Genomic DNA, 18,687 nt, shown 5'->3' with positions numbered 1-18,687 from the left:
AACACTTAAATGGTTTATAGGCTGCAGCCGTCAGTGTGAGAAGAGAAGGTGGGGAGTTAAGGTAATAGAACATGTGCCCCAAAGCCTTGAACAGAGCTGGCTCAGATCCTGAGACCATCTTCCACGTTAGGGAGAATGTCCCAGAGAGAGAAGGATGGAAATGGGGGTGAGAGAGAGAAAACAAAAGAAGCCAGAATGGCAAGGTGGCTGGCTGGGCTTCTCCCAGGTTGAGCAGACTTGGGTGGTCTTCTTTCCATAGGTTCTTGGGAAGGAGAAAGTGCAAAAGAATAACAGAGAGAAGGCTAGGAACTAGCTTCAGTGTAAGCCTGCCCATTTCCCCACTGTGGTCATAGGGAGTGATACATTTCAGTCCTTGAAATATGGTTCCTTTAATTAAAGGAACAGCTCTCCTTGAGGCTGGAGTGAAATGCAAGTCAGGGGGCTTCACCTCATTCCTCCTCTCCTCTGTTCCCTCTAATGCTGCACTTACATGTTGCTCCTGTAAGTAAATACAGAGTTGGGGTTGTAAGGCAAGTTGGCTGTTGCTCCCCCCAAATCTTTCAGATTTCCACAGAAAAGACGGCAAAAGATTAAAGGAGAATAGGGGAAATGGAAATAACTTCAGAAGACTCCACTAAAAATACTGCTAAGGGCTCCTAAAAACATCAATGAGTCAGTTAACTTCATTTAGTTACATCACAGAATACATCAAAATTTAAGTCTTACTTTCATACAGGAATGGAAAGTTTTTATATAATTGGCCAGGGTTAGGGTTAGTGTTTGAGAAATCACCTCTAGAGTGATTTGTTTGTCTTTTTCTCATTGGAACTGTCACCTTCTCACTTTAGTCAAAAGGCATCTGATGCCTGCCTCTACCCAGCTCTGTCCCAAGGTGTGGTCTGTCTTCTCTGCTGAAAAAGGAGCCCCAGAAGAGCAGGAATTCGACATAGTAATCACATAGTTGTTAATCAAAGACTGTTAAAAGGATGAATTGACATTGTCTTATGTTACTTTAGTTTTAGGGTTTCTATCACTACTTTTTTTTTTGGATACTTGTTTCATCAAGTGACTTAATGAACATTTTTTGTTGTGTTCTCAAATACTCTGTAATAATAGAGCCCTTCCACATTGAGCCCAAAGTCATTGAGCTCTGGTCAGTGAACTGAAACTTAATCTACATATGGCTTTAGTTTTGGTCTCCTAATTTCATATATAGTTAAATTTCCCCTTTATTTGTGTGGTATTTCTTTATTCAACCAACTAAACACTTTGATATATTTCAAACAATTTTAAATGCATGTCAATTTGTCACATTTCCACATTGATCCACAGAATAAAGGGGAAACTTGGACATAATGTTTTATATGTGAAAGCACAACCAAACAACCTTGTTGGCCAGCTCTCAAGTAAGGGATATGGCAAAGCAGAGGGGCAGACCCAGCCCGGGCAAGACCAGCCATCTGCTATGGGACATCCCAGCTTGGCTCTTACTGCCTTGGTGAATAACTCAGTTTATTAATTTACCATGAAAAATAACCATCCCAGGGATGGGAATGCCATGGCTTTAAGGACCATCGAGGCACAGATAATTTCTAAATTTATATATCTGTCCTAATGTTTTCCCAGGAACTTCATCTGCCTAACTGACATCTCTAATTGTATCTTTAAGTGAGCATCTCAAACCAGATATGCTCATTGAAAAGCTCTTAATCCCTCCTACCCCCCCATCTTTCCAATTACTACAAATTGCAAAGCCCAAGTGTGACTCCCCATTCCACACATCTATCTTATCAACGAGTCCTGTGGATCCATATCCAAAATATGACCTAAAGCCATTCACTTCTCCACAACACTGCTGTTGCTCACTAGACAAACCACAAGCTTGCCTGGGCTACTTTTAGAGTCTCCTCTACCACCTGCAGTTTATTCTCCACATACTAGCCTATGAAATCTTTTAAAAATGTAAATCAAGTTGTGTTATTCTGTGCTTCCTATTGGCTTATAATAAATCCAAAATCACTTCCTGTGGCTCCACCGTTTGGTTCTGCCCATGTATCCTGTTACTTTCTCCTTGTTCGTGAAGCTCCAGACACATTGAAGTTCCAAAGGAATGTTAGGCTAGTTCTTGCCTCAGAACTTTTCCTGTTGCCTCGCCTAGAAACTTCTTTCCTCTTTCTTTGCCTGGTAGAGTTTCGATTGTCATCAAGCAGTGATGCAGAGGTGCAGCCAAGTTCCAACATCTGGAGGTGCAAGCCTAGGAGAGGGTTAGGCATAGGATAAGGGTGAGGTGGGGCCTGCACTGTGTTTGGTGAAGGGCAAGCACAAAAAAAAGAGCTATCCTCACCTAACTTGTTTTTGTGCTTCACACTTCGTTTCACATTGCTTGCTCTATGTCTTGTTACCATGGTCTTCTCTGCCATTGTGTGGATGTCTAACTTAAAAAATGAGTTGAGAAGTGCTTTTGGAAAATGCTCCTGATAGGCTCAGCCTGTGGTTTTGTTTGTTTGCTTTATTTGTTTTTTTTTTTTAGATTCCACATGTAAGTGAAATCATATGGTATTCATCTTTAACTGACTTATTTCACTTAACATGATGTTCTCTAGCTACACCCATGTTGTCACAAATGGTAAGATTTCATTCCCTTTTATGGCTGAGTAATATTGCATTGTGAACTATATCAGTATATATACCGATCTTTATTCATTTATCTATTGATGGGCACTTGGGTTGCTTCCATTTCTTGGCTTTTGTAAATAATGTTGCAGTAAACATAGGGATGTAGATATATTTTGCATTAGTGTTTTGTTTTCTTTGGGTAAATACCCATTAGTGGAATTTTTGCATTGTATGACATTTCTGTTTTTAAATTTTTTGAGGAAACTTCATATTGTTTTCCACAGTGGCTACACCAGTTTATATTCCCACCATCAGTGTATAACAGTTTCTTTTTATCTTTACTAACACTTGTTATTTCTTGTGTTTTTGATTTTAGTCATTCTGACAGATGTAAGGTGATATCTCATTGTAGTTTTTGATTTGCATTTCCCTGATAGTTTGTGATGTTGAGCATCTTTTCATGTGTCTTTGGCTGTCTGTGTTTCTTCTTTGGAAAAATCTCTATTCAGGTCCTCTGCTCATTTTTTAAATGGATTATTATTTTTATTATCATTTTTGATGTTGAGTGGTATATTTTTTTATGTATTTTGAATATTAACCCCTTATCAGATATATCATTTGCAAATATTTTCTCCCACTTATTACATTGCCTGTTTGTTTTGTTGATGGTTTCCTTTGATGTCCAAAAGCTTTTTATTTTGGTGTAGTCCAAATATTTTAATTTTGCTTTTGTTTCCCTTTCCTGAGGAGACATATCCATAAATATGTTGCTAAGGCCATTGTGCAAGAGATTACTGCACATTTAGGAGTTTTATGGCTTCAGGCCTCAGATTTAAGTCATTAATCCATTTTGAATCTATTTATTTATTGCTTTAATTTTTATTTGTTATTTATTTTTATTTAATTTAAAATTTTAGTTAGTTACCATATAGTGTAGTATTGGTTTCAGGAGTAGGTTTCAGTGATTTATCACTTAACATACAACATCCAGTGCTCTTCACACATGCTTTCCTTAATACCCATCTACCCGTCTTTCATGTATGGTGTAAGAAAGTGGTCCAGTTTTATCCTTTTGATGTAGTTGTCCAGTTTTCCCAAGACCATTTGTTGAAGAGACTGTCTTTTTCCCATTGTATAATCTTGCCTCCATAGTTGTAGATTTTTGGCCATATAATCATGAGTTTATTTCTGAGCTCTCTAGTGTGTTCCATTGATCTATGTGTCTATTTTTGTGCCAGAACCATACAGCTTTGTAGTATATCCTGAAGTATGGCATTGTGATACGTCCAACCGTGTTCTTCTTTCTCAAAATTGTTTTGGCTATTCAGGATATTTTGTGGTTCCATACAGATTTTAGGACTGTTTGCTCTAGTTCTGTAAAAAAATACTATTGGTATTTTGACAGCAATTGCATTGAATCTATAGAATGGTTTAAGAAACAAGGAGATTTTAACATTAATTATATTAAACATCACTTTCTCAAAGAAGCCATTCCTGACCCCTATTCTAAAACACCCATCCTCTTTCCCAATAATTATCTAGTCCATTATTCAGCTTATTTATTTACTTAGTAGTGGTTCTTATCACTAGCTGCAATTAGTGCAGCTAATAACAAATAAATAAACAAATTATTTGTTTACTTGTTTGCATTAGCTCCAATGACCTCAAATGTCTAATTCTTCATTTTATCCCTGTTTCCTAGAACAAGAGGCAAGTACTTGATGGGGGCTCAGTTCACATTTGTGGTTGAGTCCAAGTCTGTATGGTTAGTGCCTTTTCTCCCCATAGACAGGCTTACCTTAGAAGTCACATAAGAAAGGCTGTTTGGCAGGGATTGAGTCAGGACAGAGGTATTGGATGAATCAAGACCCGAGTACATTTGGGGCATTACTTTCTCATCATAGAGAATCTGAGCGACTCAGAAGTCTTGTCCATCTTTCCTAAGAAAGTCTGCATGGAAGAGTCTAGGTGGCTTTTTTCTATAAGTAGCTGTGCCTGGTCCTTCTCCTCCTCCCTACTTTTCTGTTTGACTCCTTCTTTGGTAATGATTTTGGTCAATAAGCATCTGCTTAGGTCTTTTGGACTCAAATCCATTCTTTTTCTTTAAAGGCAATTTTGCTTATCATCTGGTCATTATGGTGATCTTAGAGTTTATCAGAAACTGTATTTATCAACCTTACTTCCAAAGTTCTTAGGGGAAGTTTTATTGTAACCCCTAGGATGAACTAAAAAGCACTATTATGACGTTCCCATGTTGGCAGGTGGAGAAGTGATTGTTCTAGAGAGTGAATAAAAATATCTAACCTTAAGATTAAAATATGGAAACAATGCAATATTTTATACTGTGTAGTTTTCCCATTATTTTTTAAGCTGAAAATATAATCAACATAAATTACTTCTTAGCTTCCAGATATTCTTTGGTTAAGAAGTATGAGAGGCCAGCTGAACCATTTTTAGAAACTTTCCCCTCTCCTCTTTTGGATTTAGAGGCTGTGCTGTGTAAGAAAACCAAACCAAGAATCTTACCAGATTTTGACTTTAACTGAGACTTCTTGTCTGGATGAATGTATTTGGATGCTAAACAGGCAAATTCAGCACCTCGGCTGCTGATTAACAGTCTTCTTAGAGAAAATATTACTTGTATTCCTGGAAACATGAGAGGGAAGAGGGAAAGCTTAGACTAGCTAGCATAGGCTAAATTATGTGCCTACATGACAAATAGAAGTCTTGATGTGACTTAGCTGGAATCAGCTCCTCCAAACAGCCTACTTTAGATAAATTGTGCTCTCAGCCACCTCCAAATGAAGTTGTGTCTGTTTCTTCGATTTGGGCCTGGTTCTCAAAGTTAGAACATTAAACAGAGACTCTGTTTACAAGATGTTCTGACTGGGCTGTATCCAGACTGAGATGTGCCTGATATCTGGAGATGAGCCAGATACCAAGTGACTCACGTGGGGTCTGGAGGGCTTGGTGGAAAAATGTCTTGAATTCTCTCTATATCTGAGGTTGGCATATCACATGGGCCTGATAGACTGAAAGTGATGGAAGTCCTAGGATGAGGGAGCTCTTAGGAGAGAATTTACTCTCATCATGGGGCCAGGAGTCTGTCCCAGTGCAGTGAGGAGGGAAAGGAGTAGTGGTTTGTGGTAAAGCATGTTTCTGGCCTGGGACTCATCCTGAAGAGCCAGCCAGGCAGTGTGGGGACACAGGGAAGGGAAGAGGCTGTAGGTGTGACTTGGAGGACCTCCCTCATCTGACTCTCTGCCTGGAGTTCTTCCCTCCTCTTGGACAGCAGGTGTAGAGGAAAGAGTGGTCTCTTCCTCCCACTGCTGAAGCGTAACTAGCTGAGCTCTGCTGGAGGAGGCTGGGCTGGTACCAGAGTGGCAGCTGTGAAGTGCAGGGTCTGCTGGCCGTGACAGTGAGCAATAGCCACGGTTGATTCTTGGGCACATCTAAAATATGCCCTAGGATTCTCAGAAATTCTTCTTAGAGGGAACCCTGAATGAAACCAAAATTCTGAGGTTAACAGTTTGGAGCTTGAAGGATTCTGATCTTAATGTTAACATGACCAACTTGAAATGTACATTAAATTGGCAACCCCAAAAGCATATTCCAAATTCCAGGAAACTGGAAAATAAAGCTGAGTTTTCTGTTGGTAGTTATAAAGATATTACTTTGTTTTGATTTTCCCAAGCCCAGATTTGTGGCTGGAATCTCTTTTATGCTTCAGGTGAATTCCTTGGAGGGTATTTTCTCAGGAAAGCAGGATGCTCATTGTGTAGTGTTTTGGGAGTGTAGCTTCAGTATGGTGCTTATCAGTGGACAAGTTTCTCCTATGGTTATGGCCTAGATTATGAAAAAGTGTGTGGGGTCACTGACCAATAAAAATGGATGATATAAAAAGAATGTTTAGTGTTTGAAAGGCTAATTTTAGATATTCAGAACACCCAATTATGTGGAAAAATGCATCTCATTCATGGAATAAATATCTCCCCACTTCCCTGCTCACACATCCAATGCTAGAAAACTGGTTGTGTGCTAAATAAATACTTTTTGATTGTTGAGTGGTTAATATATCTTCATCATGATTTTGGGAGATGACCTAGAAGTCTCAGATCTAGCTCATGTTTCCTACCACAAGTCAGTATTCTGGGTTAAGATTTAGGAAAGGCATCATAAAAAAAATTAACTTTGGTAGCTTCTGACACATACTACTATGGAAAATTTGTGAGTATATATGAGCTTTACTCACACACACTAATGTATTCAGAGCTTAGAATGGGAACATTAATTGTCAAAGGGGCCCAGTGAAGTCCACCAGATTTCCCAGCTGTGTAATTTTTAATTAGCAATAGTAGCATGGAAGATGAGGATTATCATAGACTTCACAATTTAAAATAAACCATGAAAACAGAGTTTAGATAGATGTAATAAATATCATAGAAGGATTTAAAAGTGAGTCCAGTGAGGAAAGTCTGAAGAAACACATTATTTTGATTCGAGAAGTCTTACTGGGATTTGTTACTTAAAAAATGGGTTTAAAACACTGTTGGTATGGTACAGTCTTCCAGTTATGGAATGAATAAGTTATGGGAATGAAAGGTACAGCATAGGGAATATAGTCAGTGGTATTGTAATAGCATCCCATGGTAACATATGGTAGCTACACTCATCGTAAGCATAGCATAACCCAGAGAGATGCTAATCACTGTTTCACAAACTTAAAAAAAATGTAACATTGTATGTCAACTATACTTCAATTAAAAAAATAACATAATTCCAGGATGAACTATCACTGAGCAACACTACTTATCAGCTTTCCTGGTCTCTGGGAGTTAGGTGTTTGTTGGAGCAGTTCACCAGAGGCAAGATACTAGTTACCTGTCTTTCCTTGGCCAGAGAGTTTTCAGTTGAGTAGCATTAACTGAATAGCTGATATGAACCAGGAGTTTTTATTTACAATATTTTTTAATCCTTATAATAATCCCCTATCATGTATGAAGACGTTGGGTCTTAGAAAGGTTAGAAGCTGACCAGCTTGGGAATCAAACCACGCTCACAAAGTCTTAAGTTGAATATTCTTTCTACTTTGGCACAGTGGTCTCACACCCTTCTACAGTGTGAGAAACTTTGGTGTCTATAAAGTATAAGACAGTAAGTCCTGGCTTTCTTGTGTTAGATGTTTAAGATAAATGGATTTGAGAGTGGGGGCTCATTGTTTGTCTTCTTTTTTCTAATTAAGAAGATCCATACTATGTGTATTTTAATTCATCACCAGCAGGAATGTGAGGGTTTTGAAGTGGGATGTAAATGAAATCCTGGGATCCCTTTGAGTTAGGGGTGTTCACAGCTACCTAGAACTAGAGAAAGAACTTGGTTGTTGTTGTTGTTGTTTGTTTCTTTTAATTATTTGCTGCTACTTTGCCCACTCTTCCCCCTTCAGAATTTTATATACCAGGGGTGTCTGGGTGGCTCGTTTGGTTAAGCCTCTGACTCCGGCTCAGGTCATGATCTCATGGTCCATGAGTTTGAGCCCCGCATCAGGTTCTGTGCTGCCAGCTCACAGCCTGGAGCCTGCTTCAGAATCTGTGTCTCCCTCTCTCTCTGCCCCTCCCCTGCTCATGTTCTGTCTCTCTCTGTCTCTCAAAACTAAATAAACGTAAAAAAAATTTTAAAAAATTTTATATACCAAAGACGGAAACATGTGATCTAACTAAAGTGAAATGATACCAAGGTATGAATTACTAGTATTCTAACATGGAAGTAGATGGAACAAGAGATGGACATCTATAATGAGAAATGTTAAGAAATCAATGGATTTCCACGTATGGTGTTCATAGAGAACATGGTTCTTATCATTGGCTGCACAGTAGAATCTCCTTGGAAGCTTTAAAAAACCCATTTACCAGGCCATTTTTCCAGACAACTACATTAGAATCAGGGGATGGACCAGTCATCAGTCATTTTAAATACTCCCCAGGTGATTCCATTGCACAGCTAGAGCTGACAACCCTTGGAAGATGATTTTGAGCAAAGGCTCTTGGATTCATTTCTCTTGGTCAATGCATTCTCCCTTTCCTCCCCACAAAACAACCAGAGGTTCAAATTCACTGATTTAGTAGCAAAGACTCCTACATGACTTTTTTGAACTTCAGTTTCTCAAGTAACCTCATAAAGTCAGTAAAAACAGTGATAGAGAAAGGAATAAATCCATGCCAGATACCAGCCTGAATGTTTTAAAAGTATCCATGTTATTCTCTTAAAATTTTTATAAGCAAAAGAGAAACCAAATCCAGATAAAGTAAACGTTTCTCTCTCACTTAATTCATACAACTTTTTGAATTAGAAATTATTTTATAGGGAAGTCCAGGCACAGGGCTGCCCACCTATAGTTGTGCAGGCTATATATAAATGGTACCTTTTGAAGTTGTAGAGTGCACCACATGCACAGCTTTCCATGGGTGCCTTGTATAGGCAGGGGAGATTGCCTGAGCAGAGTGCTTTGAATATGAAAGACAGAAGGGCTTCTTTCCCTGGAGCCAAGGAATGATGAATGACACATATTATTGAAGTTAGTGAAAACACATTTTGAAGGCCCATAAATACTTTGAATGCCTCAGAGGAGTCTGGGCTTGATCTAGTAGTCATAAAAACATCTACAAACAAAGGAATAAATGGTGAAAACCTATGTCTTACAATGAGATTGTATGTGCATGGTGATCTGGGAAGGGGAGAGATGTGAGACAACTATGAGGTTGTGTGGCAAATGACAAAGGGCGGTGAAAGTGGGACGCAAGAAAAAGTCCATCAGGCCAGGTGACTGATGGAAGCCCAGAGAGGCCACAGGGAGTCAGAGGCAACTGGTACCCTGTGACTGAATTTGCCCTCATCAGGCTCAAATTGAACTGCTGTGTCTATTGTCACTGTGTGTTAGGGCTGAGGGCTGCATTTCTTTGTATTAATGTGAACAGAATAAAAAGGAATAGAATAGAAATCTCTCCGGTGTTCATTTTAGCAGTGTGGCTGTTATTAGTGGGCTTTTTAGAGTAGCTGCTTCCATTGTTCTGTGATAACTTAATGCACCAATTTTCTTCATTATTTGAATGCAGCAAATCTGCCATCATTAAATGGAAAAGGAATATATGAAATGAAAGTGGAAAGTGATCTGCTTCTCTTCTGAGAAAGAGGGAATTCTAACAGCTACTAGAGAATTGGTTCACAAGGAGGGAAACTGATCTTAGGCAAATTATGAAGAAATTCTTCAGGGATGGTTCAGTCAGTTAAGTGTCCCACTCTTGATTTCAATTCAGGTCATGATCTCACGGTTTTTGACTTTGAGCCCTGCATCGGGCTCCGCACTGATAGTGCAGAGCCAGCTTGGGATTCTGTCTCTCTGTCTCTCTGCCCCTCCCATGCTTCCTCTCTGTCTCTCTCTCTTTCTGTCTCTCTCTCTCAAAATAAATAAATAAACATTAAAAATTTATATATAAAAAAGAAAGTCTTCGGTACTTGTAGTTTCTCTCTTCCAGAAACCTAATTTCTGGCAAAAGACCCTATAAAGTAATTTGAACTTTATTCAACACTGTTCACAGTGTTAACAGTGGCTGCAGCTCAAACTTTTGCTTTTGCAATGGGAATATTATCCCACTGGCCAAAGGCATCCACTTCTGTCTGTGTGGTCAGGCATTAGTGACAAGGTGGAGAGGGAGTTCTTCAAATAACACCACACAGGAGACTACCTCCTTTATGCATGGTCTATGCCCCCATCCTGGAAATAACTAGGAATAAAATGTTTGAAAAGATACCGTAGGGGTGCCTGGGTGGCTCAGTCGGTTAAGTGTCCAACTTTTGATTTCGGTTCAGGTCACGATCTCACAGTTTGTGAGTTTGAATCCTGCATGAGGTTCTGCGCGGACAGCATGGAGCCTGCTTTGGTTTCTCTTTCTCCCTTTCTCTCTGGGCCTCCCTTGTTTGCATGTTTGCATGTATTTGCACTCTCTCTCAAAATAAATAAACTTAAAAAAAAAAAAGAAGTATTTTAACTGCACTGTTTACCTGTATTAGCTTTCAGCTGCCCTCTCAGATAAAGTCCAAATGCCTGGGCATGGCTCATAAGTTCCTTCACAGTCTGGATCCAGCAAGCCCATTGTGTCTTCTGACATTTCCTTTCCTGCACCTCTATAAAGTTAGGACTTTTTGGAAATCCATGTCTTGGAACATGGTTTCTCTCTCCCTGGGAAATCACCTCCCTCTTTAACCCAAACTTCTGTCTCTGGGAAAATAGCTATATATCCTTTGAATTGCAGCCAAAATATCATTTGGGGAGAAGCCATTTTGAAGGTCAATCTGGTCAGTCCATCTGTACATTCTCCCCATATTTTCATATGATGCCATGTCTATAGCATGATGGTAGACACAGCCTTCAATCTGAGTCATTACTACTCTAGCTGTTATGAGGAATCCTGTTTTCTTTACTTGTCCAAACTTAACATACAGCTTACATTAGCATAAAATACATTTCCTTCAATTATTTTGTGGATTGAATGCAAATCAGTATACTTAGGCCTGTGAATAATTAGCAGGTGTTACAGAGAGAGAGAGTTATTTCCTACATCTATGCTGGAAATCTGAGGGCCTGCATATTTTCATTTCGTTTGACCTTTGACAGAACATCCTGGACACTTTGCACTTTAGGGATATGACTTGGGGGGAAGATCCTCACCTCAAAACTCTATTTGCAATTCCAAAAATCATGCGTCAGTCAACATTTAAAGGTAAATCATGTTGGTAATAAAAGCTTGATGTCATTAAAGAATAGTTTCTGCAAGGAAATATTCAAAGTCGAGGTACTTTCAATTCTCTTTTTTTTTTTTTTTGTATTATATTTTGTAGACAAATGTAGGATTTGTGTAAGTGGGTGATTTTGTCATTATCATGGCAAAAACTATTAAACAGCCACGAAGACTTGATTTGCTGGGTTCTTCTTTAAATGTATGAACTCTAGTGGTTCTCCCTGGGGTGTATATATCTATCTGTTGGATTCTGGGTTCTACGGTAAGTAATGAGCTAGATAAACCAAAAGGAATATAACCTCTGCATAATTAATACAGTAGCTGGCACTATTTTATGTGCATATGTGCTTTCCTTTTCATTTTTCTCCTTTCTGTTTTTTGTGATCTATATGTATCTTAATTAGTTACAAACCTAAGGTGTCTATATTTTTTAAAATAGTATTTTTAAACTTTTATAAATTAAGCTGTAGATAATATAAAATGTATTCAGTTAGAAAAACCAGTGACTTTTCATGTCAGAACTGGTAGACATCTGTTTTGTTACTGTTGTTTGTTTCAGGTTTTAAAGTTACTGGGCTTAGTTTTTCCTACAGATCTACACGCAATTATAATTTTAGTCTCCCATAGGACCATAAATAAGAATAATTTCATAACTGTTTAACATAGTTATTCTAAAATTCAGTACATCTTTTAAAATGCAATTCCATAAATGTGTTGCAGATTTCCAGAACAAATTTACTGATGCTTAAAGCACAAGGCTTTATAAAGTCTATGCATTTAATATAATTTTATGGTCTCTGCTTTTATTTTAAAAAGCAAATGTAGCAATAAGTTTATTTCTCATCAAATTTAAATTCTTTTGTTTCCTTTGGTCTATTATTGGTGGTTTTGTAGTTTTATTAGCCAAAGACAGTAAAAAACCCCAAATCATTGTGTTTGCCTTATATCGTGACCCGAGCTGAACAGTGCAGCACCAATTCTAGAGTCACAATTACTCTGGTCCACATCAAACTTAAAATCAGTGATCCAAGGCCTACCACACAACTTTTCTCTCCACTGTGAAGCCTTTCTGGTGCTCTCAGCCTGCACTGCTCAGCACCTATTCTCGTGATCCATAATTTAGTGCCAGTGTTTGTTATCTTACATTCTTATTTGCTTTTTCATATATTCTTTTCTTTTCTTTAAATTTATTTATTTATTTTGAGAGAGAGGGAGGGGCCAAAACAGAGGGAGAGGGGGAATCCCCAGTGGTCTCTGTGCCATTAGCACAGAGCCCAGTGGGGGGTTTGATCCCACCAACTGTGAGATCCTCACCTGAGCTGAAATTAAGAGCTGGATGCTCAAATGACTGAGCCACCCAGCTGCCCCTTATATGTTGTTTTCTAATTTCCTTAAACAAAGGTAAAAGTTTGTTAAAGTAAATTTCTCTCATTTCTTTTGTATAAAATTGCAAACATTTTTGGTCAGCTGATTTACTAAATCCTCACATTATCATTTTTAACTTTCCTTTCTTCTGTACATGCCACTAGCATGCTAGAGAAACCATAACTTCCCAAAGATATTTCAGTGAAATAATAAGATGTATTCATAAGCATTTTTAAATTAGTATAATTGCTCACAGAAATTTTGGGGTTAGGGCTTGGTCAAAACAAATAGAATTTTGTTGCAATTAACTCAGGGCAAAATTTGACAATTTCCTAATAAGAATGAAATGATGAGTAACCTTAATTAAGTTCCTTCAAGGACAAGAAACTCCAGTTAATATAACCCAAAGTTTGGACCAAATTAAATCACTGAGTCCTAAGCAAGCCTTTTATCAGTTCAATTCTAATAAATCTCCAGTGTAACACATATTCATGTTTGAGAGGAGAAGTAGAATTATGAATCCCTCCATCTTGGACCACTTGTCCAAGTTTAATATACAGTTTAATATTCATTTCCATCCATTCTCCATCCAAGTGACAGCTGATATGGAAATGTGCTCCCTCACCATATTCACTTGAATACCTCCTATAGCGGGAGTCTTGGTTTCAAAGGTTAAAACAGGTGCACTGACATAAATCAGTCATACATCTACCCACACATACCCTGCTTTTCCTGTAGTAAGGAGAGCAAATGGGGAGGAACTAGAAATGAAATGCACTGACATCTTGATTAATGATGCCTAGGATCAAAGTTCCTCTCGCAAGGGAGGTAAAATGTCTATAAATCAGGTGAGACTGAATGACTTCTGTTTGTAGTTGAAAAACAACAGTACCTCAGTGGTGACTTCTCTTTGTTTTCAACTGCCTGGAGTAGAACCAAATCCAGTGTCCATACTCTGTCACTAACCCATGACGCAGCAGTCTCCCGTGTTCTGGACCTCAGCTTCTCCATTTGTAAAAAGAGGGAACCACCAGGGCTCCTTCGAGTCCCAACATCTTGCAGAATCACCAGGCACACCCCAAGCAAGCTGTAAATTCTGCTAAGTCTGTGGCTCTGCTCCCACAGTCTCCTCTGTGTCTGGATCCGGACTCTTGTTCGCTCTTGAAGTTCCTCAAGTCCTTTACTCTGCTAGTTAGCCATACTAACCAGTTACCTAGCATTTACGCTTTGCTTTCCTCAGAGTGATTTGCCTCTCAGTTAATCCTTACAGTAGCACCTGGACCTCTGGTGCGGGACCTGAGGCACAGAGAGGTTAATTGACTTGCCCAAGGCCCACAGCTAGAAAGTGATAAAGTGGTAAGGCTAGGAATAAAAACTGAGTGTTTATACTCCTAAAGACTGTTAACCATTTGTAGATTAGCACTTTCTTTGAAAAATGATAAAAAATATAAACTGTCTTCTCAAGACATTGCACACATATGCCCAAAATATTTTGCATACTATTTCAAGAGACCTTTTGAAACCCATTCTTGGGCACTCCAAGTTAACTCCTGTGGTATAATATATCATACCGCTCTTTCACTTCACTTTTTCTTGATTTCAAAATGGGGAGATTCAGAGAGAGAAGGAGAGAGATGGAAAATGTGTAATTGATTCCACAGTCTTAAGTTAAGTGGAAAATAGCCACTCGGATTCTCGTTTGCATTCTTTTTTTTTTTTTTTTTTTTCCCACATGCATGAATGTCAGGGCCTTTGAGGAAGGCTCCCAGTCCCAGAAAGATAGTGGAATCACAGGGGAGACCTTCACCTTGAAAAATTTACTTTCCAGCCTGCTCTGTAATACCTGCATTTTCTCTGTCCTCCACAAAGGCTGTCTTCCTATAATTATAGATAAAGCATTAAATATACATGTCATTGGGATAAATAATGTATTGGCTTACATTCACATCAAGAATACATACCAGAGACTTTCTCAAAAAATGTTTTTTGGTGGAGGAGAAGGTTCTGGGCTTGTAAACTCTAGACGGAAGGGAAAAGCGTTAGACAGAGGCCTTGCTAGTCAGGGGACAGTCTTTACTGAGTCATATAGCCACAGGACTGCTAATCTAGTTCAAGCAGAAGAAACTATTTTCTGAGCACATGGGTAGTAACTGGTAAGACAGTGGAAGGTATTCTGAAAGCAGAGTTGAAGCTGTATTCTAGAGTTTATAGGGCAAATTGAGATATTCCAGTCGCTTTCCGTGATGGTGGCTCATTTTGTTCAAGCTGCCTCAGAGATTTCAGAAGCATATCGGAAACAATGAAAGCTTGGCACCTCCTTCATATCAACCAGCTTAATAATTCTGGAATGGGAGTTTCTAAAAACAGTGACAATCTGTTGTCACTGCCGCACTCATGCCTCCTTCATTCCTGCTGGCCCACTGCTCTGAGTGAGGCAGAGTAGAAAGACCCTAGAATTTGGAAATGGCATGCCTGGTTCTGATCTGGTCTCTGCTACCCACTGGAAGTAAGGTTCCAAGCAATTCAGTGATTTCTATGAGCCTTAATTTCCTTAACTATAAATATCTACCTCTGAAGGCTATTATAAAAATCAAGTAGGAACTTGGAAATCTCTCAGGTGCTACATAAGTGTTAGTAGTTCTGGTTATGATTATTATTTCCCAGTCTAAACAAATGCTTGCTGCATTTGTGACCATGGCCGGGTGAATAGGCAAATGTGTGTATGTAGATGTGTGTTATGGTTCAAGGAACCATATGTACTTCCCATTATAATATGCTCTTCTATAATTTGCTTTTTGCCATTAAAACACAATAAAATATAGCCTTAACGCCCCCAAGGGCAGGGCATGTTTCATTTGATACTTTTAGTTATCAGAATGAAATAAAAAAACAAATTTGATTTTGTGTTCTGTTAAATATTTTTGCTAAAAAATGTTGTACAGTACACAAGCACACTTCCTTCACAAATTTCAAGCTCATGGTACTGAACATACCTACATCTTTTTCAGAATTATAGATACAGCAGCTTTTGAGGTTATCACTTAGAACATAATTTTTAGAAAATAATGTAGATTTAGATTAGTAAGAGATTTATGCTAAAGTTTTCTTCTTCCTTCAGTGTCCTATTTCAGGATTTTTTTTCTTTTCCAAAAATGTGGAATATGGGAGGATCCAATTAATTAAGGACCTTGGTTAATTATAGTTTTACTATTAAGAATGCTACAATTTAGGGCAATTTTGTCTGTAAGAAGTCTTCTTTAAATTCTAAATACAGGGACAAAAAGCCTTATTATGAATATGTTTACTGTATCTTGTTTATAATAGCACGATGCTAAGAAAAACACAAATGAGGAAATGGATGATGTTTTATCTATCTCATAATTGAATAATGGAAAAAATAGTTGACTTGGGGGAAAATGTTGCTTTAGATTTACAAATAGATTAGAGTCTGGAAATACCTGTGAACAAACATTCTTTCTTTATTTAGCCTTTCACTAGTTTGCATGATTGTCTAAGACTATGTTTTATACTGGCTGGTATATGAGAAAGTAAGATATTTTGTTGCTGTAGTATATTTTGATATACTCAATATTGTAAGTAGAAAACATGAACTTCCTGATCAGTACAAATCCATTCAATTAGTTGGATAATTTATCATCCTTTCAAAAAAAAATCTGGCCTTGCTTTTAGTGCTCCAGCTTCTATGTTTTACTTCCTTTCATTTATCACTCTTTCTTTCTAGTCTATTCAGCAGAGTTAGCACAAATAGCATAGCTTTGGCATAAAAGCTATTTATTTGCTAGTATGTGAACCGGTATCTAGGAAACTTGCCAAATTAGCACAATCATGCTTAGGTGTGGAAAGCACGCTTGTAAAACACAGACTGGTGCCTCATGCTGAAGACACAGGAGCTCTGTACATAAACCTGTTGTTGAGCAATTTATTTCTGTGTCTTCTAGGCACAGGTGTGATGTTTAAACAAAACATTTTATATTTTTTCCGATTATAAAGTAACACATAGTTGTAAAATCAACATCAGTGTCTATAAAGCTGTCCAGTATGGTAGCATGAGCCACAATGAATATTTAAACTTAAATTCCTTTTTTTAAAAAAATTTTTAATGTTTTATTTATTTCTAGGAGAGAGAGAGAGAGACAGCGTGAGCAGGGGAGGGTCAGAGAGAGAGGGAGACACAGAATCCGAAACAGGCTCCAGGCTCTGAGCTGGCAGTCAGCACAGAGCCTGACGCGGGGCTCGAATCCACAAACCGCGAGATCATGACCTAAGCGAAAGTCGGACGCTTAACCGACTAAGCCATCCAGGCGCCCCTAAACTTCAATTCCTTAAAACTAAATAAAAGTAAAAACAAAACAAAACAAAACAAAAAAAACCACCTCAGTTCCTTAGCCTCACTAGCCACACTTTTAAGTGTAGTTAGCGGCAACTATATTTGATAGCAGCGAATTTTTCCATAATTGCAGAAGTAGTATCGCACAGTGCATTGATGTTTTAACCTGTACTTTATTCACCTCTTTTCTTTAATTCAAGGGTAAGTTGTGGCTATATTTCCATTTAGTTAACTGTAGCTCTATGCTATCAATTTTAATGCTGCATAGTAATCCACTGCCTGGATGTGCCTTAATTTATTTGTCCACTCTCCTATTGATGCTCATATAGCTTGCTTCTTTTTTCCCTCCATTATTAAAAGTGTTGTCTTTATTACCATAGAGCATATATCTTTCTGTACTTGTGTAAAATATTTAAAATTTGAATTGCTTGGTTACAGCTATTCATGGTTTATGCTTTGATACCCATTGCAGGGCTTCCCTCCAGAGACTATCAGTCAATATGCCCTTGGTTAATTGTGGAAGAAGCCTTCATATCTGCTGGGGCAAGTCACTTAACTTCTCTAAGTCACAGTTAATTTTCCTGTTTAAAATAATGCCACTGGCTTACTAGGTGGTTAGTAGGAATGGAATAATATTTGTGAATACTTTAAACAATATACTTTAACAATACTTTAAACAAATAAAAGGAAAGTGTTACTATATGATATATTATTAAACTATCTGTTGATTGTGAAGTTGGACACCATGGACCCTTAATCCTTTGCATTCTAGTTTAACACCCCATAAGGAATAAGGTGGTGGTAGTAATGGAGAAAACATGCCTTTGAACACTTCATCATGGGAAAGGCACCTCTGGTCTCAGAAACATCATTTATTGCTGTAGATGTATCAGTATAAAGGTAGGATTTTCCATACAGAAACATCTACAGAAGTGGGATAATTTTTGTTTTAATGTTAGAAGAGGATGAAACTTAAGAGGTCATCCAACCTTACTCCTCATTCTACAGATGAAAAAGGAGAGGCCCAGAGAAATAAATGAGTTATCAGATTTACACAGCTAACAAGGGCAGGATCTAGGTTAGACTCCAGTGTTCTGATCCTCTAGCCAGAATTCTTTCCTCTACATTCTGCAGCTTTAAATGACATAGGCAGGATGCGGCAGGGTCTTTGCCGTCCCTCAGATTAAGTTTAAGTCAGTCTTGCAATCCATTTTGACAACTAATATTTATCTAGAAATTTATTCTTGAAATAAGTGCTTGTGTAGGCTAACTGGGCTGTTTCAGAATCAGGCTGCCAAATGCTTATTAGCAATCTGAAACTCCTTTAGTGATAATAGAACTTTTCAAGCAGATTTTGTAAGCCAAATTACAGTCAAATCTGTCTCATAAACAGCATCTTAGTCAGCACTGCTTAGAAACGAATTTGAGGAAGCTCCGAGTCTCTGTCTTTAGCTCATCTCTGATACTCAACCTTAATACCTTAATTTACTTTATGACTTTACATAAGAAACCATAAGCACAGAGAGCTTCAAGTTATGTGGAGGATTTTGATCAGCCTGCAAAACC

General features: G+C 38.1%; 1 protein-coding gene across 1 annotated transcript in view; it reads left to right on the top strand.

Moving 5' to 3' along the window:
* Positions 1-18,687, top strand: part of AKAP6 (A-kinase anchoring protein 6) — a gene marked incomplete at its 3' end in the record, with an annotated part of 214,085 nt that overhangs the window by 114,258 nt on the left and 81,140 nt on the right. The window lies entirely within an intron of this gene.

This window comes from Hyaena hyaena, unplaced genomic scaffold (genome assembly GCF_003009895.1).
Source record: "Hyaena hyaena isolate Hyena2069 unplaced genomic scaffold, ASM300989v1 scaffold_291, whole genome shotgun sequence".
Classification (NCBI taxonomy): Eukaryota; Metazoa; Chordata; class Mammalia; order Carnivora; family Hyaenidae; genus Hyaena; species Hyaena hyaena.
The sequence above is the reverse complement of the archived record's forward strand: the minus strand, read 5'-3'. Positions and strand labels throughout refer to the sequence as shown.